Here is a 25,493-nt window from a genome sequence, read left to right on the forward strand (position 1 = left end):
AAAAACAGTAGCTGCGAACTAAAAGTGTTCGAAATGGCTCGAAACGGCCTCTTTTTGCTTCCCGGAGTAGCCACGGGCTGTTCATGTAGCTCAGAACGTGGGGCTCGGCGAGAGCTTCGCGGTGATATGCTGTGGGTCCCGTAACTCCTTCCGGATCAAAAGTTATGCCTGTGTGAAGGGTGGGGGATCAGAACCTGCGCACGGGAGCGTACGCTATGAAAGAATAAAGTGCGAGGCTATTGATGGGTGCGATCATACCAGCCCTAATGCACCGGATCCCATCAGAACTCCGAAGTTAAGCGTGCTTGGGCGAGAGTAGTACTAGGATGGGTGACCCCCTGGAAAGTCCTTGTGTTGCACCCCTTTTTTTGCGAGTGCGTTCATTTTTTTTTTCCGTTCAGTTAGTCTTGATGTGGTCCGACACTCGATTAGCTGTTGTCGAGTACGAGGACAAAAAGTACGACAATCTCCACGAGCCGGTGACGAGCGGGTCCCACAATCTTAAACGTGCCGAAAAACAGTAGCTGCGAATTAAAAGTGTCCGAAATTGCTCGAAACGGCCTCTTTTTGCTTCCCGGAGTACCACGGGCTATACCCGTAGCTCAGCACGTGGGACTCGGCGAGAGCTTCGCGGTGATATGCTGTGGGTCCCGTAACTCCTTCCCGATCAAAAGTTATACCCGTCTGGAGGGTGGGTGATCAGAACCTGCGCACGGGAGCGTACGCTATGAAAGAATAAAGTGCGGGGCTATTGATGGGTGCGATCATACCAGCACTAATGCACCGGATCCCATCAGAGCTCCGAAGTTAAGCGTGCTTGGGCGAGAGTAGTATTAGGATGGGTGACCCCCTGTTGCACCCCTTTTTTTGCGAGTGCGTTCATTTTTTTTTCCGTTCAGTTGGTCTTGATATGGTCCGACACTCGATTAGTGGTTGTCGAGTACGAGGACAAAAAGTACGACAATCTCCACGAGCCGGTGACGAGCGGGTCCCACAATCTTAAACGTGCCGAAAAACAGTAGCTGCGAACTAAAAGTGTTCGAAATGGCTCGAAACGGCCTCTTTTTGCTTCCCGGAGTAGCCACGGGCTGTACACGTAGCTCAGAACGTGGGGCTCGGCGAGAGCTTCGCGGTGATATGCTGTGGGTCCCGTAACTCCTTCCGGATCAAAAGTTATGCCTGTGTGAAGGGTGGGGGATCAGAACCTGCGCACGGGAGCGTACGCTATGAAAGAATAAAGTGCGAGGCTATTGATGGGTGCGATCATACCAGCCCTAATGCACCGGATCCCATCAGAACTCCGAAGTTAAGCGTGCTTGGGCGAGAGTAGTACTAGGATGGGTGACCCCCTGGAAAGTCCTTGTGTTGCACCCCTTTTTTTGCGAGTGCGTTCATTTTTTTTTTCCGTTCAGTTAGTCTTGATGTGGTCCGACACTCGATTAGCTGTTGTCGAGTACGAGGACAAAAAGTACGACAATCTCCACGAGCCGGTGACGAGCGGGTCCCAAAATCTTAAACGTGCCGAAAAACAGTAGCTGCGAATTAAAAGTGTCCGAAATTGCTCGAAACGGCCTCTTTTTGCTTCCCGGAGTAGCCACGGGCTATACCCGTAGCTCAGCACGTGGGACTCGGCGAGAGCTTCGCGGTGATATGCTGTGGGTCCCGTAACTCCTTCCCGATCAAAAGTTATACCCGTCTGGAGGGTGGGTGATCAGAACCTGCGCACGGGAGCGTACGCTATGAAAGAATAAAGTGCGGGGCTATTGATGGGTGCGATCATACCAGCACTAATGCACCGGATCCCATCAGAGCTCCGAAGTTAAGCGTGCTTGGGCGAGAGTAGTACTAGGATGGGTGACTCCCTGTTGCACCCCTTTTTTTGCGAGTGCGTTCATTTTTTTTTCCGTTCAGTTGGTCTTGATATGGTCCGACACTCGATTAGTGGTTGTCGAGTACGAGGACAAAAAGTACGACAATCTCCACGAGCCGGTGACGAGCGGGTCCCACAATCTTAAACGTGCCGAAAAACAGTAGCTGCGAACTAAAAGTGTTCGAAATGGCTCGAAACGGCCTCTTTTTGCTTCCCAGAGTAACCACGGGCTGTACCCGTAGCTCAGAACGTGGGGCTCGGCGAGAGCTTCACGGTGATATGCTGTGGGTCCCGTAACTCCTCCGGATCAAAAGTTATGCATGTGTTAAGGGTGGGAGATCAGAACCTGCGCACGGGAGCATATGCTATGAAAGAATAAAGTGCGAGGCTATTGATGGGTGCGATCATACCAGCACTAATGCACCGGATCCCATCAGAACTCCGAAGTTAAGCGTGCTTGGGCGAGAGTAGTACTAGGATGGGTGACCCCCTGGGAAGTCCTTGTGTTGCACCCCTTTTTTTGCGAGTGCGTTCATTTTTTTTTTCCGTTCAGTTGGTCTTGATGTGGTACGACACTCGATTAGCTGTTGTGGAGTACGAGGACAAAAAGTACGACAATCTCCACGAGACGGTGACGAGCGGGTCCCACAATCTTAAACGTGCCGAAAAACAATAGCTGCGAACTAAAAGTGTCCGAAATTGCTCGAAACGGCCTCTTTTTGCTTCCCGGAGTAGCCACGGGATGTACACGTAGCTCAGAACGTGGGGCTCGGCGAGAGCTTCGCGGTGATATGCTGTGGGTCCCGTAACTCCTTAAGGATCAAAAGTTATGCCTGTGTGAAGGGTGGGGGATCAGAACCTGCGCACGGGAGCGTACGCTATGAAAGAATAAAGTGCGAGGCTATTGATGGGTGCGATCATACCAGCACTAATGCACCGGATCCCATAAGAACTCCGAAGTTAAGCGTGCTTGGGCGAGAGTAGTACTAGGATGGGTGACCCCCTGGGAAGTCCTTGTGTTGCACCCCTTTTTTTGCGAGTGCGTTCATTTTTTTTTTCCGTTCAGTTGGTCTTGATGTGGTCCGACACTCGATTATCTGTTGTCGAGTACGAGGACAAAAAGTACGACAATCTCCACGAGCCGGTGACGAGCGGGTCCCACAATCTTAAACGTGCCGAAAAACAGTAGCTGCGAACTAAAAGTGTCCGAAATCGCTCGAAACGGCCTCTTTTTGCTTCCCGGAGTAGCCACGGGCTATACCCGTAGCTCAGCACGTGGGACTCGGCGAGAGCTTCGCGGTGATATGCTGTGGGTCCCGTAACTCCTTCCCGATCAAAAGTTATACCCGTCTGGAGGGTGGGTGATCAGAACCTGCGCACGGGAGCGTACGCTATGAAAGAATAAAGTGCGGGGCTATTGATGGGTGCGATCATACCAGCACTAATGCACCGGATCCCATCAGAACTCCGAAGTTAAGCGTGCTTGGGCGAGAGTAGTACTAGGATGGGTGACCCCCTGGGAAGTCCTTGTGTTGCACCCCTTTTTTTGCGAGTGCGTTCATTTTTTTTTCCGTTCAGTTGGTCTTGATGTGGTACGACACTCGATTAGCTGTTGTCGAGTACGAGGACAAAAAGTACGACAATCTCCACGAGCCGGTGACGAGCGGGTCCCACAATCTTAAACGTGCCGAAAAACAGTAGCTGCGAACTAAAAGTGTTCGAAATGGCTCGAAACGGCTTCTTTTTGCTTCCCAGAGTAGCCACGGGCTGTACCCGTAGCTCAGAACGTGGGGCTCGGCGAGAGCTTCACGGTGATATGCTGTGGGTCCCGTAACTCCTTCCGGATCAAAAGTTATGCCTGTGTGAAGGGTGGGAGATCAGAACCTGCGCACGGGAGCGTATGCTATGAAAGAATAAAGTGCGAGGCTATTGATGGGTGCGATCATACCAGCACTAATGCACCGGATCCCATCAGAACTCCGAAGTTAAGCGTGCTTGGGCGAGAGTAGTACTAGGATGGGTGACCCCCTGGGAATTCCTTGTGTTGCACCCCTTTTTTTGCGAGTGCGTTCATTTTTTTTTTCCGTTCAGTTGGTCTTGTTGTGGTACGACACTCGATTAGCTGTTGTCGAGTACGAGGACAAAAAGTACGACAATCTCCACGAGCCGGTGACGAGCGGGTCCCACAATCTTAAACGTGCCGAAAAACAGTAGCTGCGAACTAAAAGTGTCCGAAATTGCTCGAAACGGCCTCTTTTTGCTTCCCGGAGTAGCCACGGGCTATACCCGTAGCTCAGCACGTGGGACTCGGCGAGAGCTTTGCGGTGATATGCTGTGGGTCCCGTAACTCCTTCCCGATCAAAAGTTATACCCGTCTAGAGGGTGGGTGATCAGAACCTGCGCACGGGAGCGTACGCTATGAAAGAATAAAGTGCGGGGCTATTGATGGGTGCGATCATACCAGCACTAATGCACCGGATCCCATCAGAGCTCCGAAGTTAAGCGTGCATGGGCGAGAGTAGTACTAGGATGGGTGACCCCCTGTTGCACCCCTTTTTTTGCGAGTGCGTACATTTTTTTTTCCGTTCAGTTGGTCTTGATATGGTCCGACACTCGATTAGTGGTTGTCAAGTACGAGGACAAAAAGTACGACAATCTCCACGAGCCGGTGACGAGCGGGTCCCACAATCTTAAACGTGCCGAAAAACAGTAGCTGCGAACTAAAAGTGTTCGAAATGGCTCGAATCGGCCTCTTTTTGCTTCCCAGAGTAACCACGGGCTGTACCCGTAGCTCAGAACGTGGGGCTCGGCGAGAGCTTCACGGTGATATGCTGTGGGTCCCGTAACTCCTCCGGATCAAAAGTTATGCATGTGTTAAGGGTGGGAGATCAGAACCTGCGCACGGGAGCATATGCTATGAAAGAATAAAGTGCGAGGCTATTGATGGGTGCGATCATACCAGCACTAATGCACCGGATCCCATCAGAACTCCGAAGTTAAGCGTGCTTGGGCGAGAGTAGTACTAGGATGGGTGACCCCCTGGGAAGTCCTTGTGTTGCACCCCTTTTTTTGCGAGTGCGTTCATTTTTTTTTTCCGTTCAGTTAGTCTTGATGTGGTCCGACACTCGATTAGCTGTTGTCGAGTACGAGGACAAAAAGTACGACAATCTCCACGAGCCGGTGACGAGCGGGTCCCACAATCTTAAACGTGCCGAAAAACAGTAGCTGCGAATTAAAAGTGTCCGAAATTGCTCGAAACGGCCTCTTTTTGCTTCCCGGAGTACCACGGGCTATACCCGTAGCTCAGCACGTGGGACTCGGCGAGAGCTTCGCGGTGATATGCTGTGGGTCCCGTAACTCCTTCCCGATCAAAAGTTATACCCGTCTGGAGGGTGGGTGATCAGAACCTGCGCACGGGAGCGTACGCTATGAAAGAATAAAGTGCGGGGCTATTGATGGGTGCGATCATACCAGCACTAATGCACCGGATCCCATCAGAGCTCCGAAGTTAAGCGTGCTTGGGCGAGAGTAGTATTAGGATGGGTGACCCCCTGTTGCACCCCTTTTTTTGCGAGTGCGTTCATTTTTTTTTCCGTTCAGTTGGTCTTGATATGGTCCGACACTCGATTAGTGGTTGTCGAGTACGAGGACAAAAAGTACGACAATCTCCACGAGCCGGTGACGAGCGGGTCCCACAATCTTAAACGTGCCGAAAAACAGTAGCTGCGAACTAAAAGTGTTCGAAATGGCTCGAAACGGCCTCTTTTTGCTTCCCGGAGTAGCCACGGGCTGTACACGTAGCTCAGAACGTGGGGCTCGGCGAGAGCTTCGCGGTGATATGCTGTGGGTCCCGTAACTCCTTCCGGATCAAAAGTTATGCCTGTGTGAAGGGTGGGGGATCAGAACCTGCGCACGGGAGCGTACGCTATGAAAGAATAAAGTGCGAGGCTATTGATGGGTGCGATCATACCAGCCCTAATGCACCGGATCCCATCAGAACTCCGAAGTTAAGCGTGCTTGGGCGAGAGTAGTACTAGGATGGGTGACCCCCTGGAAAGTCCTTGTGTTGCACCCCTTTTTTTGCGAGTGCGTTCATTTTTTTTTTCCGTTCAGTTAGTCTTGATGTGGTCCGACACTCGATTAGCTGTTGTCGAGTACGAGGACAAAAAGTACGACAATCTCCACGAGCCGGTGTCGAGCGGGTCCCAAAATCTTAAACGTGCCGAAAAACAGTAGCTGCGAATTAAAAGTGTCCGAAATTGCTCGAAACGGCCTCTTTTTGCTTCCCGGAGTAGCCACGGGCTATACCCGTAGCTCAGCACGTGGGACTCGGCGAGAGCTTCGCGGTGATATGCTGTGGGTCCCGTAACTCCTTCCCGATCAAAAGTTATACCCGTCTGGAGGGTGGGTGATCAGAACCTGCGCACGGGAGCGTACGCTATGAAAGAATAAAGTGCGGGGCTATTGATGGGTGCGATCATACCAGCACTAATGCACCGGATCCCATCAGAGCTCCGAAGTTAAGCGTGCTTGGGCGAGAGTAGTACTAGGATGGGTGACTCCCTGTTGCACCCCTTTTTTTGCGAGTGCGTTCATTTTTTTTTCCGTTCAGTTGGTCTTGATATGGTCCGACACTCGATTAGTGGTTGTCGAGTACGAGGACAAAAAGTACGACAATCTCCACGAGCCGGTGACGAGCGGGTCCCACAATCTTAAACGTGCCGAAAAACAGTAGCTGCGAACTAAAAGTGTTCGAAATGGCTCGAAACGGCCTCTTTTTGCTTCCCAGAGTAACCACGGGCTGTACCCGTAGCTCAGAACGTGGGGCTCGGCGAGAGCTTCACGGTGATATGCTGTGGGTCCCGTAACTCCTCCGGATCAAAAGTTATGCATGTGTTAAGGGTGGGAGATCAGAACCTGCGCACGGGAGCATATGCTATGAAAGAATAAAGTGCGAGGCTATTGATGGGTGCGATCATACCAGCACTAATGCACCGGATCCCATCAGAACTCCGAAGTTAAGCGTGCTTGGGCGAGAGTAGTACTAGGATGGGTGACCCCCTGGGAAGTCCTTGTGTTGCACCCCTTTTTTTGCGAGTGCGTTCATTTTTTTTTTCCGTTCAGTTGGTCTTGATGTGGTACGACACTCGATTAGCTGTTGTGGAGTACGAGGACAAAAAGTACGACAATCTCCACGAGACGGTGACGAGCGGGTCCCACAATCTTAAACGTGCCGAAAAACAATAGCTGCGAACTAAAAGTGTCCGAAATTGCTCGAAACGGCCTCTTTTTGCTTCCCGGAGTAGCCACGGGATGTACACGTAGCTCAGAACGTGGGGCTCGGCGAGAGCTTCGCGGTGATATGCTGTGGGTCCCGTAACTCCTTAAGGATCAAAAGTTATGCCTGTGTGAAGGGTGGGGGATCAGAACCTGCGCACGGGAGCGTACGCTATGAAAGAATAAAGTGCGAGGCTATTGATGGGTGCGATCATACCAGCACTAATGCACCGGATCCCATCAGAACTCCGAAGTTAAGCGTGCTTGGGCGAGAGTAGTACTAGGATGGGTGACCCCCTGGGAAGTCCTTGTGTTGCACCCCTTTTTTTGCGAGTGCGTTCATTTTTTTTTTCCGTTCAGTTGGTCTTGATGTGGTCCGACACTCGATTATCTGTTGTCGAGTACGAGGACAAAAAGTACGACAATCTCCACGAGCCGGTGACGAGCGGGTCCCACAATCTTAAACGTGCCGAAAAACAGTAGCTGCGAACTAAAAGTGTCCGAAATCGCTCGAAACGGCCTCTTTTTGCTTCCCGGAGTAGCCACGGGCTATACCCGTAGCTCAGCACGTGGGACTCGGCGAGAGCTTCGCGGTGATATGCTGTGGGTCCCGTAACTCCTTCCCGATCAAAAGTTATACCCGTCTGGAGGGTGGGTGATCAGAACCTGCGCACGGGAGCGTACGCTATGAAAGAATAAAGTGCGGGGCTATTGATGGGTGCGATCATACCAGCACTAATGCACCGGATCCCATCAGAACTCCGAAGTTAAGCGTGCTTGGGCGAGAGTAGTACTAGGATGGGTGACCCCCTGGGAAGTCCTTGTGTTGCACCCCTTTTTTTGCGAGTGCGTTCATTTTTTTTTCCGTTCAGTTGGTCTTGATGTGGTACGACACTCGATTAGCTGTTGTCGAGTACGAGGACAAAAAGTACGACAATCTCCACGAGCCGGTGACGAGCGGGTCCCACAATCTTAAACGTGCCGAAAAACAGTAGCTGCGAACTAAAAGTGTTCGAAATGGCTCGAAACGGCTTCTTTTTGCTTCCCAGAGTAGCCACGGGCTGTACCCGTAGCTCAGAACGTGGGGCTCGGCGAGAGCTTCACGGTGATATGCTGTGGGTCTCGTAACTCCTTCCGGATCAAAAGTTATGCCTGTGTGAAGGGTGGGAGATCAGAACCTGCGCACGGGAGCGTATGCTATGAAAGAATAAAGTGCGAGGCTATTGATGGGTGCGATCATACCAGCACTAATGCACCGGATCCCATCAGAACTCCGAAGTTAAGCGTTCTTGGGCGAGAGTAGTACTAGGATGGGTGACCCCCTGGGAAGTCCTTGTGTTGCACCCCTTTTTTTGCGAGTGCGTTCATTTTTTTTTTCCGTTCAGTTGGTCTTGTTGTGGTACGACACTCGATTAGCTGTTGTCGAGTACGAGGACAAAAAGTACGACAATCTCCACGAGCCGGTGACGAGCGGGTCCCACAATCTTAAACGTGCCGAAAAACAGTAGCTGCGAACTAAAAGTGTCCGAAATTGCTCGAAACGGCCTCTTTTTGCTTCCCGGAGTAGCCACGGGCTATACCCGTAGCTCAGCACGTGGGACTCGGCGAGAGCTTTGCGGTGATATGCTGTGGGTCCCGTAACTCCTTCCCGATCAAAAGTTATACCCGTCTGGAGGGTGGGTGATCAGAACCTGCGCACGGGAGCGTACGCTATGAAAGAATAAAGTGCGGGGCTATTGATGGGTGCGATCATACCAGCACTAATGCACCGGATCCCATCAGAGCTCCGAAGTTAAGCGTGCATGGGCGAGAGTAGTACTAGGATGGGTGACCCCCTGTTGCACCCCTTTTTTTGCGAGTGCGTACATTTTTTTTTCCGTTCAGTTGGTCTTGATATGGTCCGACACTCGATTAGTGGTTGTCAAGTACGAGGACAAAAAGTACGACAATCTCCACGAGCCGGTGACGAGCGGGTCCCACAATCTTAAACGTGCCGAAAAACAGTAGCTGCGAACTAAAAGTGTTCGAAATGGCTCGAATCGGCCTCTTTTTGCTTCCCAGAGTAACCACGGGCTGTACCCGTAGCTCAGAACGTGGGGCTCGGCGAGAGCTTCACGGTGATATGCTGTGGGTCCCGTAACTCCTCCGGATCAAAAGTTATGCATGTGTTAAGGGTGGGAGATCAGAACCTGCGCACGGGAGCATATGCTATGAAAGAATAAAGTGCGAGGCTATTGATGGGTGCGATCATACCAGCACTAATGCACCGGATCCCATCAGAACTCCGAAGTTAAGCGTGCTTGGGCGAGAGTAGTACTAGGATGGGTGACCCCCTGGGAAGTCCTTGTGTTGCACCCCTTTTTTTGCGAGTGCGTTCATTTTTTTTTTCCGTTCAGTTGGTCTTGATGTGGTACGACACTCGATTAGCTGTTGTGGAGTACGAGGACAAAAAGTACGACAATCTCCACGAGACGGTGACGAGCGGGTCCCACAATCTTAAACGTGCCGAAAAACAATAGCTGCGAACTAAAAGTGTCCGAAATTGCTCGAAACGGCCTCTTTTTGCTTCCCGGAGTAGCCACGGGATGTACACGTAGCTCAGAACGTGGGGCTCGGCGAGAGCTTCGCGGTGATATGCTGTGGGTCCCGTAACTCCTTAAGGATCAAAAGTTATGCCTGTGTGAAGGGTGGGGGATCAGAACCTGCGCACGGGAGCGTACGCTATGAAAGAATAAAGTGCGAGGCTATTGATGGGTGCGATCATACCAGCACTAATGCACCGGATCCCATCAGAACTCCGAAGTTAAGCGTGCTTGGGCGAGAGTAGTACTAGGATGGGTGACCCCCTGGGAAGTCCTTGTGTTGCACCCCTTTTTTTGCGAGTGCGTTCATTTTTTTTTTCCGTTCAGTTGGTCTTGATGTGGTCCGACACTCGATTATCTGTTGTCGAGTACGAGGACAAAAAGTACGACAATCTCCACGAGCCGGTGACGAGCGGGTCCCACAATCTTAAACGTGCCGAAAAACAGTAGCTGCGAACTAAAAGTGTCCGAAATCGCTCGAAACGGCCTCTTTTTGCTTCCCGGAGTAGCCACGGGCTATACCCGTAGCTCAGCACGTGGGACTCGGCGAGAGCTTCGCGGTGATATGCTGTGGGTCCCGTAACTCCTTCCCGATCAAAAGTTATACCCGTCTGGAGGGTGGGTGATCAGAACCTGCGCACGGGAGCGTACGCTATGAAAGAATAAAGTGCGGGGCTATTGATGGGTGCGATCATACCAGCACTAATGCACCGGATCCCATCAGAACTCCGAAGTTAAGCGTGCTTGGGCGAGAGTAGTACTAGGATGGGTGACCCCCTGGGAAGTCCTTGTGTTGCACCCCTTTTTTTGCGAGTGCGTTCATTTTTTTTTTCCGTTCAGTTGGTCTTGATGTGGTACGACACTCGATTAGCTGTTGTCGAGTACGAGGACAAAAAGTACGACAATCTCCACTAGCCGGTGACGAGCGGGTCCCACAATCTTAAACGTGCCGAAAAACAGTAGCTGCGAACTAAAAGTGTCCGAAATTGCTCGAAACGGCCTCTTTTTGATTCCCGGAGTAGCCACGGGCTATACCCGTAGCTCAGCACGTGGGACTCGGCGAGAGCTTCGCGGTGATATGCTGTGGGTCCCGTAACTCCTTCCCGATCCAAAGTTATACCCGTTTGGAGGGTGGGTGATCAGAACTTGCGCACGGGAGCGTACGCTATGAAAGAATAAAGTGCGGGCTAGTGATGGGTGCGATCATACCAGCACTAATGCACCGGATCCCATCAGAGCTCCGAAGTTAAGCGTGCTTGGGCGAGAGTAGTACTAGGATGGGTGACCCCCTGTTGCACCCCTTTTTTTGCGAGTGCTTTCATTTTTTTTTCCGTTCAGTTGGTCTTGATATGGTCCGACACTCGATTAGTGGTTGTCGAGTACGAGGACAAAAAGTACGACAATCTCCACGAGCCGGTGACGAGCGGGTCCCACAATCTTAAACGTGCCGAAAAACAGTAGCTGCGAACTAAAAGTGTTCGAAATGGCTCGAAACGGCTTCTTTTTGCTTCCCAGAGTAGCCACGGGCTGTACCCGTAGCTCAGAACGTGGGGCTCGGCGAGAGCTTCACGGTGATATGCTGTGGGTCCCGTAACTCCTTCCGGATCAAAAGTTATGCCTGTGTGAAGGGTGGGAGATCAGAACCTGCGCACGGGAGCGTATGCTATGAAAGAATAAAGTGCGAGGCTATTGATGGGTGCGATCATACCAGCACTAATGCACCGGATCCCATCAGAACTCCGAAGTTAAGCGTGCTTGGGCGAGAGTAGTACTAGGATGGGTGACCCCCTGGGAAGTCCTTGTGTTGCACCCCTTTTTTTGCGAGTGCGTTCATTTTTTTTTTCCGTTCAGTTGGTCTTGTTGTGGTACGACACTCGATTAGCTGTTGTCGAGTACGAGGACAAAAAGTACGACAATCTCCACGAGCCGGTGACGAGCGGGTCCCACAATCTTAAACGTGCCGAAAAACAGTAGCTGCGAACTAAAAGTGTCCGAAATTGCTCGAAACGGCCTCTTTTTGCTTCCCGGAGTAGCCACGGGCTATACCCGTAGCTCAGCACGTGGGACTCGGCGAGAGCTTTGCGGTGATATGCTGTGGGTCCCGTAACTCCTTCCCGATCAAAAGTTATACCCGTCTGGAGGGTGGGTGATCAGAACCTGCGCACGGGAGCGTACGCTATGAAAGAATAAAGTGCGGGGCTATTGATGGGTGCGATCATACCAGCACTAATGCACCGGATCCCATCAGAGCTCCGAAGTTAAGCGTGCTTGGGCGAGAGTAGTACTAGGATGGGTGACCCCCTGTTGCACCCCTTTTTTTGCGAGTGCGTTCATTTTTTTTTCCGTTCAGTTGGTCTTGATGTGGTCCGACACTCGATTAGTGGTTGTCGAGTACGAGGACAAAAAGTACGACAATCTCCACGAGCCGGTGACGAGCGGGTCCCACAATCTTAAACGTGCCGAAAAACAGTAGCTGCGAACTAAAAGTGTTCGAAATGGCTCGAAACGGCTTCTTTTTGCTTCCCAGAGTAGCCACGGGCTGTACCCGTAGCTCAGAACGTGGGGCTCGGCGAGAGCTTCACGGTGATATGCTGTGGGTCCCGTAACTCCTTCCGGATCAAAAGTTATGCCTGTGTGAAGGGTGGGAGATCAGAACCTGCGCACGGGAGCGTATGCTATGAAAGAATAAAGTGCGAGGCTATTGATGGGTGCGATCATACCAGCACTAATGCACCGGATCCCATCAGAACTCCGAAGTTAAGCGTGCTTGGGCGAGAGTAGTACTAGGATGGGTGACCCCCTGGGAAGTCCTTGTGTTGCACCCCTTTTTTTGCGAGTGCGTTCATTTTTTTTTTCCGTTCAGTTGGTCTTGTTGTGGTACGACACTCGATTAGCTGTTGTCGAGTACGAGGACAAAAAGTACGACAATCTCCACGAGCCGGTGACGAGCGGGTCCCACAATCTTAAACGTGCCGAAAAACAGTAGCTGCGAACTAAAAGTGTCCGAAATTGCTCGAAACGGCCTCTTTTTGCTTCCCGGAGTAGCCACGGGCTATACCCGTAGCTCAGCACGTGGGACTCGGCGAGAGCTTTGCGGTGATATGCTGTGGGTCCCGTAACTCCTTCCCGATCAAAAGTTATACCCGTCTGGAGGGTGGGTGATCAGAACCTGCGCACGGGAGCGTACGCTATGAAAGAATAAAGTGCGGGGCTATTGATGGGTGCGATCATACCAGCACTAATGCACCGGATCCCATCAGAGCTCCGAAGTTAAGCGTGCATGGGCGAGAGTAGTACTAGGATGGGTGACCCCCTGTTGCACCCCTTTTTTTGCGAGTGCGTACATTTTTTTTTCCGTTCAGTTGGTCTTGATATGGTCCGACACTCGATTAGTGGTTGTCAAGTACGAGGACAAAAAGTACGACAATCTCCACGAGCCGGTGACGAGCGGGTCCCACAATCTTAAACGTGCCGAAAAACAGTAGCTGCGAACTAAAAGTGTTCGAAATGGCTCGAATCGGCCTCTTTTTGCTTCCCAGAGTAACCACGGGCTGTACCCGTAGCTCAGAACGTGGGGCTCGGCGAGAGCTTCACGGTGATATGCTGTGGGTCCCGTAACTCCTCCGGATCAAAAGTTATGCATGTGTTAAGGGTGGGAGATCAGAACCTGCGCACGGGAGCATATGCTATGAAAGAATAAAGTGCGAGGCTATTGATGGGTGCGATCATACCAGCACTAATGCACCGGATCCCATCAGAACTCCGAAGTTAAGCGTGCTTGGGCGAGAGTAGTACTAGGATGGGTGACCCCCTGGGAAGTCCTTGTGTTGCACCCCTTTTTTTGCGAGTGCGTTCATTTTTTTTTTCCGTTCAGTTGGTCTTGATGTGGTACGACACTCGATTAGCTGTTGTGGAGTACGAGGACAAAAAGTACGACAATCTCCACGAGACGGTGACGAGCGGGTCCCACAATCTTAAACGTGCCGAAAAACAATAGCTGCGAACTAAAAGTGTCCGAAATTGCTCGAAACGGCCTCTTTTTGCTTCCCGGAGTAGCCACGGGATGTACACGTAGCTCAGAACGTGGGGCTCGGCGAGAGCTTCGCGGTGATATGCTGTGGGTCCCGTAACTCCTTAAGGATCAAAAGTTATGCCTGTGTGAAGGGTGGGGGATCAGAACCTGCGCACGGGAGCGTACGCTATGAAAGAATAAAGTGCGAGGCTATTGATGGGTGCGATCATACCAGCACTAATGCACCGGATCCCATCAGAACTCCGAAGTTAAGCGTGCTTGGGCGAGAGTAGTACTAGGATGGGTGACCCCCTGGGAAGTCCTTGTGTTGCACCCCTTTTTTTGCGAGTGCGTTCATTTTTTTTTTCCGTTCAGTTGGTCTTGATGTGGTCCGACACTCGATTATCTGTTGTCGAGTACGAGGACAAAAAGTACGACAATCTCCACGAGCCGGTGACGAGCGGGTCCCACAATCTTAAACGTGCCGAAAAACAGTAGCTGCGAACTAAAAGTGTCCGAAATCGCTCGAAACGGCCTCTTTTTGCTTCCCGGAGTAGCCACGGGCTATACCCGTAGCTCAGCACGTGGGACTCGGCGAGAGCTTCGCGGTGATATGCTGTGGGTCCCGTAACTCCTTCCCGATCAAAAGTTATACCCGTCTGGAGGGTGGGTGATCAGAACCTGCGCACGGGAGCGTACGCTATGAAAGAATAAAGTGCGGGGCTATTGATGGGTGCGATCATACCAGCACTAATGCACCGGATCCCATCAGAACTCCGAAGTTAAGCGTGCTTGGGCGAGAGTAGTACTAGGATGGGTGACCCCCTGGGAAGTCCTTGTGTTGCACCCCTTTTTTTGCGAGTGCGTTCATTTTTTTTTTCCGTTCAGTTGGTCTTGATGTGGTACGACACTCGATTAGCTGTTGTCGAGTACGAGGACAAAAAGTACGACAATCTCCACTAGCCGGTGACGAGCGGGTCCCACAATCTTAAACGTGCCGAAAAACAGTAGCTGCGAACTAAAAGTGTCCGAAATTGCTCGAAACGGCCTCTTTTTGATTCCCGGAGTAGCCACGGGCTATACCCGTAGCTCAGCACGTGGGACTCGGCGAGAGCTTCGCGGTGATATGCTGTGGGTCCCGTAACTCCTTCCCGATCCAAAGTTATACCCGTTTGGAGGGTGGGTGATCAGAACTTGCGCACGGGAGCGTACGCTATGAAAGAATAAAGTGCGGGCTAGTGATGGGTGCGATCATACCAGCACTAATGCACCGGATCCCATCAGAGCTCCGAAGTTAAGCGTGCTTGGGCGAGAGTAGTACTAGGATGGGTGACCCCCTGTTGCACCCCTTTTTTTGCGAGTGCTTTCATTTTTTTTTCCGTTCAGTTGGTCTTGATATGGTCCGACACTCGATTAGTGGTTGTCGAGTACGAGGACAAAAAGTACGACAATCTCCACGAGCCGGTGACGAGCGGGTCCCACAATCTTAAACGTGCCGAAAAACAGTAGCTGCGAACTAAAAGTGTTCGAAATGGCTCGAAACGGCTTCTTTTTGCTTCCCAGAGTAGCCACGGGCTGTACCCGTAGCTCAGAACGTGGGGCTCGGCGAGAGCTTCACGGTGATATGCTGTGGGTCCCGTAACTCCTTCCGGATCAAAAGTTATGCCTGTGTGAAGGGTGGGAGATCAGAACCTGCGCACGGGAGCGTATGCTATGAAAGAATAAAGTGCGAGGCTATTGATGGGTGCGATCATACCAGCACTAATGCACCGGATCCCATCAGAACTCCGAAGTTAAGCGTGCTTGGGCGAGAGTAGTACTAGGATGGGTGACCCCCTGGGAAGTCCTTGTGTTGCACCCCTTTTTTTGCGAGTGCGTTCATTTTTTTTTTCCGTTCAGTTGGTCTTGTTGTGGTACGACACTCGATTAGCTGTTGTCGAGTACGAGGACAAAAAGTACGACAATCTCCACGAGCCGGTGACGAGCGGGTCCCACAATCTTAAACGTGCCGAAAAACAGTAGCTGCGAACTAAAAGTGTCCGAAATTGCTCGAAACGGCCTCTTTTTGCTTCCCGGAGTAGCCACGGGCTATACCCGTAGCTCAGCACGTGGGACTCGGCGAGAGCTTTGCGGTGATATGCTGTGGGTCCCGTAACTCCTTCCCGATCAAAAGTTATACCCGTCTGGAGGGTGGGTGATCAGAACCTGCGCACGGGAGCGTACGCTATGAAAGAATAAAGTGCGGGGCTATTGATGGGTGCGATCATACCAGCACTAATGCACCGGATCCCATCAGAGCTCCGAAGTTAAGCGTGCTTGGGCGAGAGTAGTACTAGGATGGGTGACCCCCTGTTGCACCCCTTTTTTTGCGAGTGCGTTCATTTTTTTTTCCGTTCAGTTGGTCTTGATGTGGTCCGACACTCGATTAGTGGTTGTCGAGTACGAGGACAAAAAGTACGACAATCTCCACGAGCCGGTGACGAGCGGGTCCCACAATCTTAAACGTGCCGAAAAACAGTAGCTGCGAACTAAAAGTGTTCGAAATGGCTCGAAACGGCCTGTTTTTGCTTCTCAGAGTAGCCACGGGCTGTACCCGTAGCTCAGAACGTGGGGCCCGGCGAGAGCTTCACGGTGATATGCTGTGGGTCCCGTAACTCCTTCCGGATCAAAAGTTATGCCTGTGTGAAGGGTGGGGGATCAGAACCTGCGCACGGGAGCGTATGCTATGAAAGAATAAAGTGCGAGGCTATTGATGGGTGCGATCATACCAGCACTAATGCACCGGATCCCATCAGAACTCCGAAGTTAAGCGTGCTTGGGCGAGAGTAGTACTAGGATGGGTGACCCCTTGGGAAGTCCTTGCGTTGCACCCCTTTTTTTGCGAGTGCGTTCATTTTTTTTTTCTGTTCAGTTGGTCTTGATGTGGTCCGACACTCGATTAGCTGTTGTCGAGTACGAGGACAAAAAGTACGACAATCTCCACGAGCCGGTGACGAGCGGGTCCCACAATCTTAAACGTGCCGAAAAACAGTAGCTGCGAACTAAAAGTGTTCGAAATGGCTCGAAACGGCCTCTTTTTGCTTCTCAGAGTAGCCACGGGCTGTACCCGTAGCTCAGAACGTGGGGCTCGGCGAGAGCTTTACGGTGATATGCTGTGGGTCCCGTAACTCCTTCCGGATCAAAAGTTATGCCTGTGTTAAGGGTGGGAGATCAGAACCTGCGCACGGGAGCGTATGCTATGAAAGAATAAAGTGCGAGGCTATTGATGGGTGCGATCATACCAGCACTAATGCACCGGATCCCATCAGAACTCCGAAGTTAAGCGTGCTTGGGCGAGAGTAGTACTAGGATGGGTGACCCCCTGTTGCACCCCTTTTTTTGCGAGTGCGTTCATTTTTTTTTCCGTTCAGTTGGTCTTGATGTGGTCCGACACTCGATTAGCTGTTGTCGAGTACGAGGACAAAAAGTACGACAATCTCCACGAGCCGGTGACGAGCGGGTCCCACAATCTTAAACGTGCCGAAAAACAGTAGCTGCGAACTAAAAGTGTTCGAAATGGCTCGAAACGGCCTGTTTTTGCTTCTCAGAGTAGCCACGGGCTGTACCCGTAGCTCAGAACGTGGGGCTCGGCGAGAGCTTCGCGGTGATATGCTGTGGGTCCCGTAACTCCTTCCCGATCAAAAGTTATACCCGTCTGGCGGGTGGGGGATCAGAACCTGCGCACGGGAGCGTACGCTATGAAAGAATAAAGTGCGAGGCTATTGATGGGTGCGATCATACCAGCCCTAATGCACCGGATCCCATCAGAACTTCGAAGTTAAGCGTGCTTGGGCGAGAGTAGTACTAGGATGGGTGACCCCTTGGGAAGTCCTTGCGTTGCACCCCTTTTTTTGCGAGTGCGTTCATTTTTTTTTTCTGTTCAGTTGGTCTTGATGTGGTCCGACACTCGATTAGCTGTTGTCGAGTACGAGGACAAAAAGTACGACAATCTCCACGAGCCGGTGACGAGCGGGTCCCACAATCTTAAACGTGCCGAAAAACAGTAGCTGCGAACTAAAAGTGTTCGAAATGGCTCGAAACGGCCTCTTTTTGCTTCTCAGAGTAGCCACGGGCTGTACCCATAGCTCAGAACGTGGGGCTCGGCGAGAGCTTTACGGTGATATGCTGTGGGTCCCGTAACTCCTTCCGGATCAAAAGTTATGCCTGTGTTAAGGGTGGGAGATCAGAACCTGCGCACGGGAGCGTATGCTATGAAAGAATAAAGTGCGAGGCTATTGATGGGTGCGATCATACCAGCACTAATGCACCGGATCCCATCAGAACTCCGAAGTTAAGCGTGCTTGGGCGAGAGTAGTACTAGGATGGGTGACCCCCTGTTGCACCCCTTTTTTTGCGAGTGCGTTCATTTTTTTTTCCGTTCAGTTGGTCTTGATGTGGTCCGACACTCGATTAGTGGTTGTCGAGTACGAGGACAAAAAGTACGACAATCTCCACGAGCCGGTGACGAGCGGGTCCCACAATCTTAAACGTGCCGAAAAACAGTAGCTGCGAACTAAAAGTGTTCGAAATGGCTCGAAACGGCCTGTTTTTGCTTCTCAGAGTAGCCACGGGCTGTACCCGTAGCTCAGAACGTGGGGCCCGGCGAGAGCTTCACGGTGATATGCTGTGGGTCCCGTAACTCCTTCCGGATCAAAAGTTATGCCTGTGTGAAGGGTGGGGGATCAGAACCTGCGCACGGGAGCGTATGCTATGAAAGAATAAAGTGCGAGGCTATTGATGGGTGCGATCATACCAGCACTAATGCACCGGATCCCATCAGAACTCCGAAGTTAAGCGTGCTTGGGCGAGAGTAGTACTAGGATGGGTGACCCCCTGGGAAGTCCTTGCGTTGCACCCCTTTTTTTGCGAGTGCGTTCATTTTTTTTTTCTGTTCAGTTGGTCTTGATGTGGTCCGACACTCGATTAGCTGTTGTCGAGTACGAGGACAAAAAGTACGACAATCTCCACGAGCCGGTGACGAGCGGGTCCCACAATCTTAAACGTGCCGAAAAACAGTAGCTGCGAACTAAAAGTGTTCGAAATGGCTCGAAACGGCCTGTTTTTGCTTCTCAGAGTAGCCACGGGCTGTACCCGTAGCTCAGAACGTGGGGCTCGGCGAGAGTTTCGCGGTGATATGCTGTGGGTCCCGTAACTCCTTCCCGATCAAAAGTTATACCCGTCTGGAGGGTGGGGGATCAGAACCTGCGCACAGGAGCGTACGCTATGAAAGAATAAAGTGCGAGGCTATTGATGGGTGCGATCATACCAGCCCTAATGCACCGGATCCCATCAGAACTTCGAAGTTAAGCGTGCTTGGGCGAGAGTAGTACTAGGATGGGTGACCCCTTGGGAAGTCCTTGCGTTGCACCCCTTTTTTTGCGAGTGCGTTCATTTTTTTTTTCTGTTCAGTTGGTCTTGATGTGGTCCGACACTCGATTAGCTGTTGTCGAGTACGAGGACAAAAAGTACGACAATCTCCACGAGCCGGTGACGAGCGGGTCCCACAATCTTAAACGTGCCGAAAAACAGTAGCTGCGAACTAAAAGTGTTCGAAATGGCTCGAAACGGCCTCTTTTTGCTTCTCAGAGTAGCCACGGGCTGTACCCGTAGCTCAGAACGTGGGGCTCGGCGAGAGCTTTACGGTGATATGCTGTGGGTCCCGTAACTCCTTCCGGATCAAAAGTTATGCCTGTGTTAAGGGTGGGAGATCAGAACCTGCGCACGGGAGCGTATGCTATGAAAGAATAAAGTGCGAGGCTATTGATGGGTGCGATCATACCAGCACTAATGCACCGGATCCCATCAGAACTCCGAAGTTAAGCGTGCTTGGGCGAGAGTAGTACTAGGATGGGTGACCCCCTGGGAAGTCCTTGCGTTGCACCCCTTTTTTTGCGAGTGCGTTCATTTTTTTTTTCTGTTCAGTTGGTCTTGATGTGGTCCGACACTCGATTAGCTGTTGTCGAGTACGAGGACAAAAAGTACGACAATCTCCACGAGCCGGTGACGAGCGGGTCCCACAATCTTAAACGTGCCGAAAAACAGTAGCTGCGAACTAAAAGTGTTCGAAATGGCTCGAAACGGCCTGTTTTTGCTTCTCAGAGTAGCCACGGGCTGTACCCGTAGCTCAGAACGTGGGGCTCGGCGAGAGTTTCGCGGTGATATGCTGTGGGTCCCGTAACTCCTTCCCGATCAAAAGTTATACCCGTCTGGAGGGTGGGGGATCAGAACCTGCGCACAGGAGCGTACGCTATGAAAGAATAAAGTGCGAGGCTATTGATGGGTGCGATCATACCAGCCCTAATGCACCGGATCCCATCAGAACTTCGAAGTTAAGCGTGCTTGGGCGAGAGTAGTACTAGGATGGGTGACCCCTTGGGAAGTCCTTGCGTTGCACCCCTTTTTTTGCGAGTGCGTTCATTTTTTTTTTCTGTTCAGTTGGTCTTGATGTGGTCCGACACTCGATTAGCTGTTGTCGAGTACGAGGACAAAAAGTACGACAATCTCCACGAGCCGGTGACGAGCGGGTCCCACAATCTTAAACGTGCCGAAAAACAGTAGCTGCGAACTAAAAGTGTTCGAAATGGCTCGAAACGGCCTCTTTTTGCTTCTCAGAGTAGCCACGGGCTGTACCCGTAGCTCAGAACGTGGGGCTCGGCGAGAGCTTTACGGTGATATGCTGTGGGTCCCGTAACTCCTTCCGGATCAAAAGTTATGCCTGTGTTAAGGGTGGGAGATCAGAACCTGCGCACGGGAGCGTATGCTATGAAAGAATAAAGTGCGAGGCTATTGATGGGTGCGATCATACCAGCACTAATGCACCGGATCCCATCAGAACTCCGAAGTTAAGCGTGCTTGGGCGAGAGTAGTACTAGGATGGGTGACCCCCTGTTGCACCCCTTTTTTTGCGAGTGCGTTCATTTTTTTTTCCGTTCAGTTGGTCTTGATGTGGTCCGACACTCGATTAGTGGTTGTCGAGTACGAGGACAAAAAGTACGACAATCTCCACGAGCCGGTGACGAGCGGGTCCCACAATCTTAAACGTGCCGAAAAACAGTAGCTGCGAACTAAAAGTGTTCGAAATGGCTCGAAACGGCCTGTTTTTGCTTCTCAGAGTAGCCACGGGCTGTACCCGTAGCTCAGAACGTGGGGCCCGGCGAGAGCTTCACGGTGATATGCTGTGGGTCCCGTAACTCCTTCCGGATCAAAAGTTATGCCTGTGTGAAGGGTGGGGGATCAGAACCTGCGCACGGGAGCGTATGCTATGAAAGAATAAAGTGCGAGGCTATTGATGGGTGCGATCATACCAGCCCTAATGCACCGGATCCCATCAGAACTTCGAAGTTAAGCGTGCTTGGGCGAGAGTAGTACTAGGATGGGTGACCCCTTGGGAAGTCCTTGCGTTGCACCCCTTTTTTTGCGAGTGCGTTCATTTTTTTTTTCTGTTCAGTTGGTCTTGATGTGGTCCGACACTCGATTAGCTGTTGTCGAGTACGAGGACAAAAAGTACGACAATCTCCACGAGCCGGTGACGAGCGGGTCCCACAATCTTAAACGTGCCGAAAAACAGTAGCTGCGAACTAAAAGTGTTCGAAATGGCTCGAAACGGCCTCTTTTTGCTTCTCAGAGTAGCCACGGGCTGTACCCGTAGCTCAGAACGTGGGGCTCGGCGAGAGCTTTACGGTGATATGCTGTGGGTCCCGTAACTCCTTCCGGATCAAAAGTTATGCCTGTGTTAAGGGTGGGAGATCAGAACCTGCGCACGGGAGCGTATGCTATGAAAGAATAAAGTGCGAGGCTATTGATGGGTGCGATCATACCAGCACTAATGCACCGGATCCCATCAGAACTCCGAAGTTAAGCGTGCTTGGGCGAGAGTAGTACTAGGATGGGTGACCCCCTGTTGCACCCCTTTTTTTGCGAGTGCGTTCATTTTTTTTTCCGTTCAGTTGGTCTTGATGTGGTCCGACACTCGATTAGTGGTTGTCGAGTACGAGGACAAAAAGTACGACAATCTCCACGAGCCGGTGACGAGCGGGTCCCACAATCTTAAACGTGCCGAAAAACAGTAGCTGCGAACTAAAAGTGTTCGAAATGGCTCGAAACGGCCTGTTTTTGCTTCTCAGAGTAGCCATGGGCTGTACCCGTAGCTCAGAACGTGGGGCCCGGCGAGAGCTTCACGGTGATATGCTGTGGGTCCCGTAACTCCTTCCGGATCAAAAGTTATGCCTGTGTGAAGGGTGGGGGATCAGAACCTGCGCACGGGAGCGTATGCTATGAAAGAATAAAGTGCGAGGCTATTGATGGGTGCGATCATACCAGCACTAATGCACCGGATCCCATCAGAACTCCGAAGTTAAGCGTGCTTGGGCGAGAGTAGTACTAGGATGGGTGACCCCCTGGGAAGTCCTTGCGTTGCACCCCTTTTTTTGCGAGTGCGTTCATTTTTTTTTTCTGTTCAGTTGGTCTTGATGTGGTCCGACACTCGATTAGCTGTTGTCGAGTACGAGGACAAAAAGTACGACAATCTCCACGAGCCGGTGACGAGCGGGTCCCACAATCTTAAACGTGCCGAAAAACAGTAGCTGCGAACTAAAAGTGTTCGAAATGGCTCGAAACGGCCTCATTTTGCTTCTCAGAGTAGCCACGGGCTGTACCCGTAGCTCAGAACGTGGGGCTCGGCGAGAGCTTCACGGTGATATGCTGTGGGTCCCGTAACTCCTTCCGGATCAAAAGTTATGCCTGTGTTAAGGGTGGGAGATCAGAACCTGCGCACGGGAGCGTATGCTATGAAAGAATAAAGTGCGAGGCTATTGATGGGTGCGATCATACCAGCACTAATGCACCGGATCCCATCAGAACTCCGAAGTTAAGCGTGCTTGGGCGAGAGTAGTACTAGGATGGGTGACTCCCTGTTGCACCCCTTTTTTTGCGAGTGCGTTCATTTTTTTTTCCGTTCAGTTGGTCTTGATATGGTCCGACACTCGATTAGTGGTTGTCGAGTACGAGGACAAAAAGTACGACAATCTCCACGAGCCGGTGACGAGCGGGTCCCACAATCTTAAACGTGCCGAAAAACAGTAGCTGCGAACTAAAAGTGTTCGAAATGGCTCGAAACGGCCTCTTTTTGCTTCCCAGAGTAGCCACGGGCTGTACCCGTAGCTCAGAACGTGGGGCTCGGCGAGAGCTTCACGGTGATATGCTGTGGGTCCCGTAACTCCTTCCGGATCAAAAGTTATGCCTGTGTGAAGGGTGGCAGATCAGAACCTGCGCACGGGAGCGTATGCTATGAAAGAATAAAGTGCGAGGCTATTGATGGGTGCGATCATACCAGCACTAATGCACCGGATCCCATCAGAACTCCGAAGTTAAGCGTGCTTGGGCGAGAGTAGTACTAGGATGGGAGACCCCCTGGGAAGTCCTTGTGTTGCACCCCTTTTTTTGCGAGTGCGTTCATTTTTTTTTTCCGTTCAGTTGGTCGTGATGTGGTCCGACACTCGATTAGCTGTTGTCGAGTACGAGGACAAAAAGTACGACAATCTCCACGAGCCGGTGACGAGCGGGTCCCACAATCTTAAACGTGCCGAAAAACTGTAGCTGCGAACTAAAAGTGTCCGAAATTGCTCGAAACGGCCTGTTTTTGCTTCTCAGAGTAGCCACGGGCTGTACCCGTAGCTCAGAACGTGGGGCTCGGCGAGAGCTTCGCGGTGATATGCTGTGGGTCCCGTAACTCCTTCCCGATCAAAAGTTATACCCGTCTGGAGGGTGGGGGATCAGAACCTGCGCACGGGAGCGTACGCTATGAAAGAATAAAGTGCGAGGCTATTGATGGGTGCGATCATACCAGCCCTAATGCACCGGATCCCATCAGAACTTCGAAGTTAAGCGTGCTTGGGCGAGAGTAGTACTAGGATGGGTGACCCCCTGTTGCACCCCTTTTTTTGCGAGTGCGTTCATTTTTTTTTCCGTTCAGTTGGTCTTGATGTGGTCCGACACTCGATTAGTGGTTGTCGAGTACGAGGACAAAAAGTACGACAATCTCCACGAGCCGGTGACGAGCGGGTCCCACAATCTTAAACGTGCCGAAAAACAGTAGCTGCGAACTGAAAGTGTTCGAAATGGCTCGAAACGGCCTCTTTTTGCTTCCCAGAGTAGCCACGGGCTGTACCCGTAGCTCAGAACGTGGGGCTCGGCGAGAGCTTCGCGGTGATATGCTGTGGGTCCCGTAACTCCTTCCCGATCAAAAGTTATACCCGTCTGGAGGGTGGGGGATCAGAACCTGCGCACGGGAGCGTACGCTATGAAAGAATAAAGTGCGAGGCTATTGATGGGTGCGATCATACCAGCACTAATGCACCGGATCCCATCAGAACTCCGAAGTTAAGCGTGCTTGGGCGAGAGTAGTACTAGGATGGGAGACCCCCTGGGAAGTCCTTGTGTTGCACCCCTTTTTTTGCGAGTGCGTTCATTTTTTTTTTCCGTTCAGTTGGTCGTGATGTGGTCCGACACTCGATTAGCTGTTGTTGAGTACGAGGACAAAAAGTACGACAATCTCCACGAGCCGGTGACGAGCGGGTCCCACAATCTTAAACGTGCCGAAAAACAGTAGCTGCGAACTAAAAGTGTTCGAAATGGCTCGAAACGGCCTCATTTTGCTTCTCAGAGTAGCCACGGGCTGTACCCGTAGCTCAGAACGTGGGGCTCGGCGAGAGCTTCACGGTGATATGCTGTGGGTCCCGTAACTCCTTCCGGATCAAAAGTTATGCCTGTGTTAAGGGTGGGAGATCAGAACCTGCGCACGGGAGCGTATGCTATGAAAGAATAAAGTGCGAGGCTATTGATGGGTGCGATCATACCAGCACTAATGCATCGGATCCCATCAGAACTCCGAAGTTAAGCGTGCTTGGGCGAGAGTAGTACTAGGATGGGTGACTCCCTGTTGCACCCCTTTTTTTGCGAGTGCGTTCATTTTTTTTTCCGTTCAGTTGGTCTTGATATGGTCCGACACTCGATTAGTGGTTGTCGAGTACGAGGACAAAAAGTACGACAATCTCCACGAGCCGGTGACGAGCGGGTCCCACAATCTTAAACGTGCCGAAAAACAGTAGCTGCGAACTAAAAGTGTTCGAAATGGCTCGAAACGGCCTCTTTTTGCTTCCCAGAGTAGCCACGGGCTGTACCCGCAGCTCAGAACGTGGGGCTCGGCGAGAGCTTCACGGTGATATGCTGTGGGTCCCGTAACTCCTTCCGGATCAAAAGTTATGCCTGTGTGAAGGGTGGAAGATCAGAACCTGCGCACGGGAGCGTATGCTATGAAAGAATAAAGTGCGAGGCTATTGATGGGTGCGATCATACCAGCACTAATGCACCGGATCCCATCAGAACTCCGAAGTTAAGCGTGCTTGGGCGAGAGTAGTACTAGGATGGGAGACCCCCTGGGAAGTCCTTGTGTTGCACCCCTTTTTTTGCGAGTGCGTTCATTTTTTTTTTCCGTTCAGTTGGTCGTGATGTGGTCCGACACTCGATTAGCTGTTGTCGAGTACGAGGACAAAAAGTACGACAATCTCCACGAGCCGGTGACGAGCGGGTCCCACAATCTTAAACGTGCCGAAAAACTGTAGCTGCGAACTAAAAGTGTCCGAAATTGCTCGAAACGGCCTCTTTTTGCTTCCCGGAGTAGCCACGGGCTATACCCGTAGCTCAGCACGTGGGACTC

At 51.6% G+C, this 25,493-nt stretch overlaps 32 non-coding genes and 17 pseudogenes across 32 annotated transcripts; all 49 read left to right on the plus strand.

Moving 5' to 3' along the window:
• Positions 1-244: 244 nt before the first annotated feature.
• LOC148924796 (5S ribosomal RNA) lies at positions 245-363 on the plus strand. The gene has a single exon (XR_016131432.1). It is a non-coding gene; the product is annotated as a 5S ribosomal RNA (ribosomal RNA).
• A 393-nt stretch (positions 364-756) lies between these two features.
• Positions 757-862, plus strand: LOC148924797 (5S ribosomal RNA; annotated as a pseudogene).
• A 393-nt stretch (positions 863-1,255) lies between these two features.
• On the plus strand, positions 1,256-1,374 carry LOC148924798 (5S ribosomal RNA). The gene has a single exon (XR_016131433.1). It is a non-coding gene; the product is annotated as a 5S ribosomal RNA (ribosomal RNA).
• Positions 1,375-1,768: 394 nt separating this feature from the next.
• Positions 1,769-1,874, plus strand: LOC148924799 (5S ribosomal RNA; annotated as a pseudogene).
• A 392-nt stretch (positions 1,875-2,266) lies between these two features.
• On the plus strand, positions 2,267-2,385 carry LOC148924800 (5S ribosomal RNA). The gene has a single exon (XR_016131430.1). It is a non-coding gene; the product is annotated as a 5S ribosomal RNA (ribosomal RNA).
• A 394-nt stretch (positions 2,386-2,779) lies between these two features.
• LOC148924801 (5S ribosomal RNA) lies at positions 2,780-2,898 on the plus strand. The gene has a single exon (XR_016131874.1). It is a non-coding gene; the product is annotated as a 5S ribosomal RNA (ribosomal RNA).
• A 394-nt stretch (positions 2,899-3,292) lies between these two features.
• On the plus strand, positions 3,293-3,411 carry LOC148924802 (5S ribosomal RNA). The gene has a single exon (XR_016131441.1). It is a non-coding gene; the product is annotated as a 5S ribosomal RNA (ribosomal RNA).
• A 393-nt stretch (positions 3,412-3,804) lies between these two features.
• LOC148924803 (5S ribosomal RNA) lies at positions 3,805-3,923 on the plus strand. Its single transcript, XR_016131408.1, has one exon. It is a non-coding gene; the product is annotated as a 5S ribosomal RNA (ribosomal RNA).
• Positions 3,924-4,317: 394 nt separating this feature from the next.
• On the plus strand, positions 4,318-4,423 carry LOC148924804 (5S ribosomal RNA; annotated as a pseudogene).
• A 392-nt stretch (positions 4,424-4,815) lies between these two features.
• LOC148924805 (5S ribosomal RNA) lies at positions 4,816-4,934 on the plus strand. The gene has a single exon (XR_016131452.1). It is a non-coding gene; the product is annotated as a 5S ribosomal RNA (ribosomal RNA).
• A 393-nt stretch (positions 4,935-5,327) lies between these two features.
• LOC148924806 (5S ribosomal RNA) lies at positions 5,328-5,433 on the plus strand (annotated as a pseudogene).
• Positions 5,434-5,826: 393 nt separating this feature from the next.
• On the plus strand, positions 5,827-5,945 carry LOC148924807 (5S ribosomal RNA). The gene has a single exon (XR_016131434.1). It is a non-coding gene; the product is annotated as a 5S ribosomal RNA (ribosomal RNA).
• A 394-nt stretch (positions 5,946-6,339) lies between these two features.
• LOC148924808 (5S ribosomal RNA) lies at positions 6,340-6,445 on the plus strand (annotated as a pseudogene).
• Positions 6,446-6,837: 392 nt separating this feature from the next.
• Positions 6,838-6,956, plus strand: LOC148924809 (5S ribosomal RNA). Its single transcript, XR_016131463.1, has one exon. It is a non-coding gene; the product is annotated as a 5S ribosomal RNA (ribosomal RNA).
• A 394-nt stretch (positions 6,957-7,350) lies between these two features.
• On the plus strand, positions 7,351-7,469 carry LOC148924810 (5S ribosomal RNA). The gene has a single exon (XR_016131475.1). It is a non-coding gene; the product is annotated as a 5S ribosomal RNA (ribosomal RNA).
• Positions 7,470-7,863: 394 nt separating this feature from the next.
• LOC148924811 (5S ribosomal RNA) lies at positions 7,864-7,982 on the plus strand. The gene has a single exon (XR_016131486.1). It is a non-coding gene; the product is annotated as a 5S ribosomal RNA (ribosomal RNA).
• Positions 7,983-8,375: 393 nt separating this feature from the next.
• Positions 8,376-8,494, plus strand: LOC148924812 (5S ribosomal RNA). The gene has a single exon (XR_016131018.1). It is a non-coding gene; the product is annotated as a 5S ribosomal RNA (ribosomal RNA).
• Positions 8,495-8,888: 394 nt separating this feature from the next.
• Positions 8,889-8,994, plus strand: LOC148924813 (5S ribosomal RNA; annotated as a pseudogene).
• A 392-nt stretch (positions 8,995-9,386) lies between these two features.
• LOC148924814 (5S ribosomal RNA) lies at positions 9,387-9,505 on the plus strand. Its single transcript, XR_016131497.1, has one exon. It is a non-coding gene; the product is annotated as a 5S ribosomal RNA (ribosomal RNA).
• Positions 9,506-9,899: 394 nt separating this feature from the next.
• On the plus strand, positions 9,900-10,018 carry LOC148924815 (5S ribosomal RNA). The gene has a single exon (XR_016131508.1). It is a non-coding gene; the product is annotated as a 5S ribosomal RNA (ribosomal RNA).
• A 394-nt stretch (positions 10,019-10,412) lies between these two features.
• On the plus strand, positions 10,413-10,531 carry LOC148924816 (5S ribosomal RNA). The gene has a single exon (XR_016131519.1). It is a non-coding gene; the product is annotated as a 5S ribosomal RNA (ribosomal RNA).
• A 393-nt stretch (positions 10,532-10,924) lies between these two features.
• LOC148924817 (5S ribosomal RNA) lies at positions 10,925-11,030 on the plus strand (annotated as a pseudogene).
• Positions 11,031-11,423: 393 nt separating this feature from the next.
• On the plus strand, positions 11,424-11,542 carry LOC148924818 (5S ribosomal RNA). Its single transcript, XR_016131530.1, has one exon. It is a non-coding gene; the product is annotated as a 5S ribosomal RNA (ribosomal RNA).
• Positions 11,543-11,936: 394 nt separating this feature from the next.
• LOC148924819 (5S ribosomal RNA) lies at positions 11,937-12,042 on the plus strand (annotated as a pseudogene).
• Positions 12,043-12,435: 393 nt separating this feature from the next.
• On the plus strand, positions 12,436-12,554 carry LOC148924820 (5S ribosomal RNA). Its single transcript, XR_016131541.1, has one exon. It is a non-coding gene; the product is annotated as a 5S ribosomal RNA (ribosomal RNA).
• A 394-nt stretch (positions 12,555-12,948) lies between these two features.
• Positions 12,949-13,054, plus strand: LOC148924821 (5S ribosomal RNA; annotated as a pseudogene).
• A 392-nt stretch (positions 13,055-13,446) lies between these two features.
• LOC148924822 (5S ribosomal RNA) lies at positions 13,447-13,565 on the plus strand. The gene has a single exon (XR_016131552.1). It is a non-coding gene; the product is annotated as a 5S ribosomal RNA (ribosomal RNA).
• A 394-nt stretch (positions 13,566-13,959) lies between these two features.
• Positions 13,960-14,078, plus strand: LOC148924823 (5S ribosomal RNA). Its single transcript, XR_016131563.1, has one exon. It is a non-coding gene; the product is annotated as a 5S ribosomal RNA (ribosomal RNA).
• A 394-nt stretch (positions 14,079-14,472) lies between these two features.
• On the plus strand, positions 14,473-14,591 carry LOC148924824 (5S ribosomal RNA). The gene has a single exon (XR_016131574.1). It is a non-coding gene; the product is annotated as a 5S ribosomal RNA (ribosomal RNA).
• Positions 14,592-14,984: 393 nt separating this feature from the next.
• On the plus strand, positions 14,985-15,090 carry LOC148924825 (5S ribosomal RNA; annotated as a pseudogene).
• Positions 15,091-15,483: 393 nt separating this feature from the next.
• LOC148924826 (5S ribosomal RNA) lies at positions 15,484-15,602 on the plus strand. The gene has a single exon (XR_016131586.1). It is a non-coding gene; the product is annotated as a 5S ribosomal RNA (ribosomal RNA).
• A 394-nt stretch (positions 15,603-15,996) lies between these two features.
• LOC148924827 (5S ribosomal RNA) lies at positions 15,997-16,102 on the plus strand (annotated as a pseudogene).
• A 393-nt stretch (positions 16,103-16,495) lies between these two features.
• LOC148924828 (5S ribosomal RNA) lies at positions 16,496-16,614 on the plus strand. Its single transcript, XR_016131999.1, has one exon. It is a non-coding gene; the product is annotated as a 5S ribosomal RNA (ribosomal RNA).
• A 394-nt stretch (positions 16,615-17,008) lies between these two features.
• LOC148924829 (5S ribosomal RNA) lies at positions 17,009-17,114 on the plus strand (annotated as a pseudogene).
• A 393-nt stretch (positions 17,115-17,507) lies between these two features.
• Positions 17,508-17,626, plus strand: LOC148924830 (5S ribosomal RNA). The gene has a single exon (XR_016131572.1). It is a non-coding gene; the product is annotated as a 5S ribosomal RNA (ribosomal RNA).
• Positions 17,627-18,020: 394 nt separating this feature from the next.
• Positions 18,021-18,126, plus strand: LOC148924831 (5S ribosomal RNA; annotated as a pseudogene).
• A 393-nt stretch (positions 18,127-18,519) lies between these two features.
• Positions 18,520-18,638, plus strand: LOC148924832 (5S ribosomal RNA). Its single transcript, XR_016131875.1, has one exon. It is a non-coding gene; the product is annotated as a 5S ribosomal RNA (ribosomal RNA).
• Positions 18,639-19,032: 394 nt separating this feature from the next.
• On the plus strand, positions 19,033-19,151 carry LOC148924833 (5S ribosomal RNA). Its single transcript, XR_016131573.1, has one exon. It is a non-coding gene; the product is annotated as a 5S ribosomal RNA (ribosomal RNA).
• A 394-nt stretch (positions 19,152-19,545) lies between these two features.
• LOC148924834 (5S ribosomal RNA) lies at positions 19,546-19,664 on the plus strand. Its single transcript, XR_016131876.1, has one exon. It is a non-coding gene; the product is annotated as a 5S ribosomal RNA (ribosomal RNA).
• Positions 19,665-20,058: 394 nt separating this feature from the next.
• Positions 20,059-20,177, plus strand: LOC148924835 (5S ribosomal RNA). The gene has a single exon (XR_016131575.1). It is a non-coding gene; the product is annotated as a 5S ribosomal RNA (ribosomal RNA).
• A 394-nt stretch (positions 20,178-20,571) lies between these two features.
• On the plus strand, positions 20,572-20,677 carry LOC148924836 (5S ribosomal RNA; annotated as a pseudogene).
• A 393-nt stretch (positions 20,678-21,070) lies between these two features.
• Positions 21,071-21,189, plus strand: LOC148924837 (5S ribosomal RNA). The gene has a single exon (XR_016131576.1). It is a non-coding gene; the product is annotated as a 5S ribosomal RNA (ribosomal RNA).
• A 394-nt stretch (positions 21,190-21,583) lies between these two features.
• On the plus strand, positions 21,584-21,689 carry LOC148924838 (5S ribosomal RNA; annotated as a pseudogene).
• A 393-nt stretch (positions 21,690-22,082) lies between these two features.
• On the plus strand, positions 22,083-22,201 carry LOC148924839 (5S ribosomal RNA). The gene has a single exon (XR_016131877.1). It is a non-coding gene; the product is annotated as a 5S ribosomal RNA (ribosomal RNA).
• Positions 22,202-22,595: 394 nt separating this feature from the next.
• LOC148924840 (5S ribosomal RNA) lies at positions 22,596-22,701 on the plus strand (annotated as a pseudogene).
• A 393-nt stretch (positions 22,702-23,094) lies between these two features.
• LOC148924841 (5S ribosomal RNA) lies at positions 23,095-23,213 on the plus strand. The gene has a single exon (XR_016131608.1). It is a non-coding gene; the product is annotated as a 5S ribosomal RNA (ribosomal RNA).
• An 893-nt stretch (positions 23,214-24,106) lies between these two features.
• On the plus strand, positions 24,107-24,225 carry LOC148924842 (5S ribosomal RNA). The gene has a single exon (XR_016131619.1). It is a non-coding gene; the product is annotated as a 5S ribosomal RNA (ribosomal RNA).
• Positions 24,226-24,619: 394 nt separating this feature from the next.
• On the plus strand, positions 24,620-24,725 carry LOC148924843 (5S ribosomal RNA; annotated as a pseudogene).
• Positions 24,726-25,118: 393 nt separating this feature from the next.
• On the plus strand, positions 25,119-25,237 carry LOC148924844 (5S ribosomal RNA). The gene has a single exon (XR_016131630.1). It is a non-coding gene; the product is annotated as a 5S ribosomal RNA (ribosomal RNA).
• Positions 25,238-25,493: the final 256 nt, after the last annotated feature.

The sequence above is a fragment of the Salvia hispanica genome, chromosome 5 (assembly GCF_029641045.1).
Source record: "Salvia hispanica isolate PSC_SH4W2 chromosome 5, Shi_PSC_v1, whole genome shotgun sequence".
Lineage (NCBI taxonomy): Eukaryota > Viridiplantae > Streptophyta > Magnoliopsida > Lamiales > Lamiaceae > Salvia > Salvia hispanica.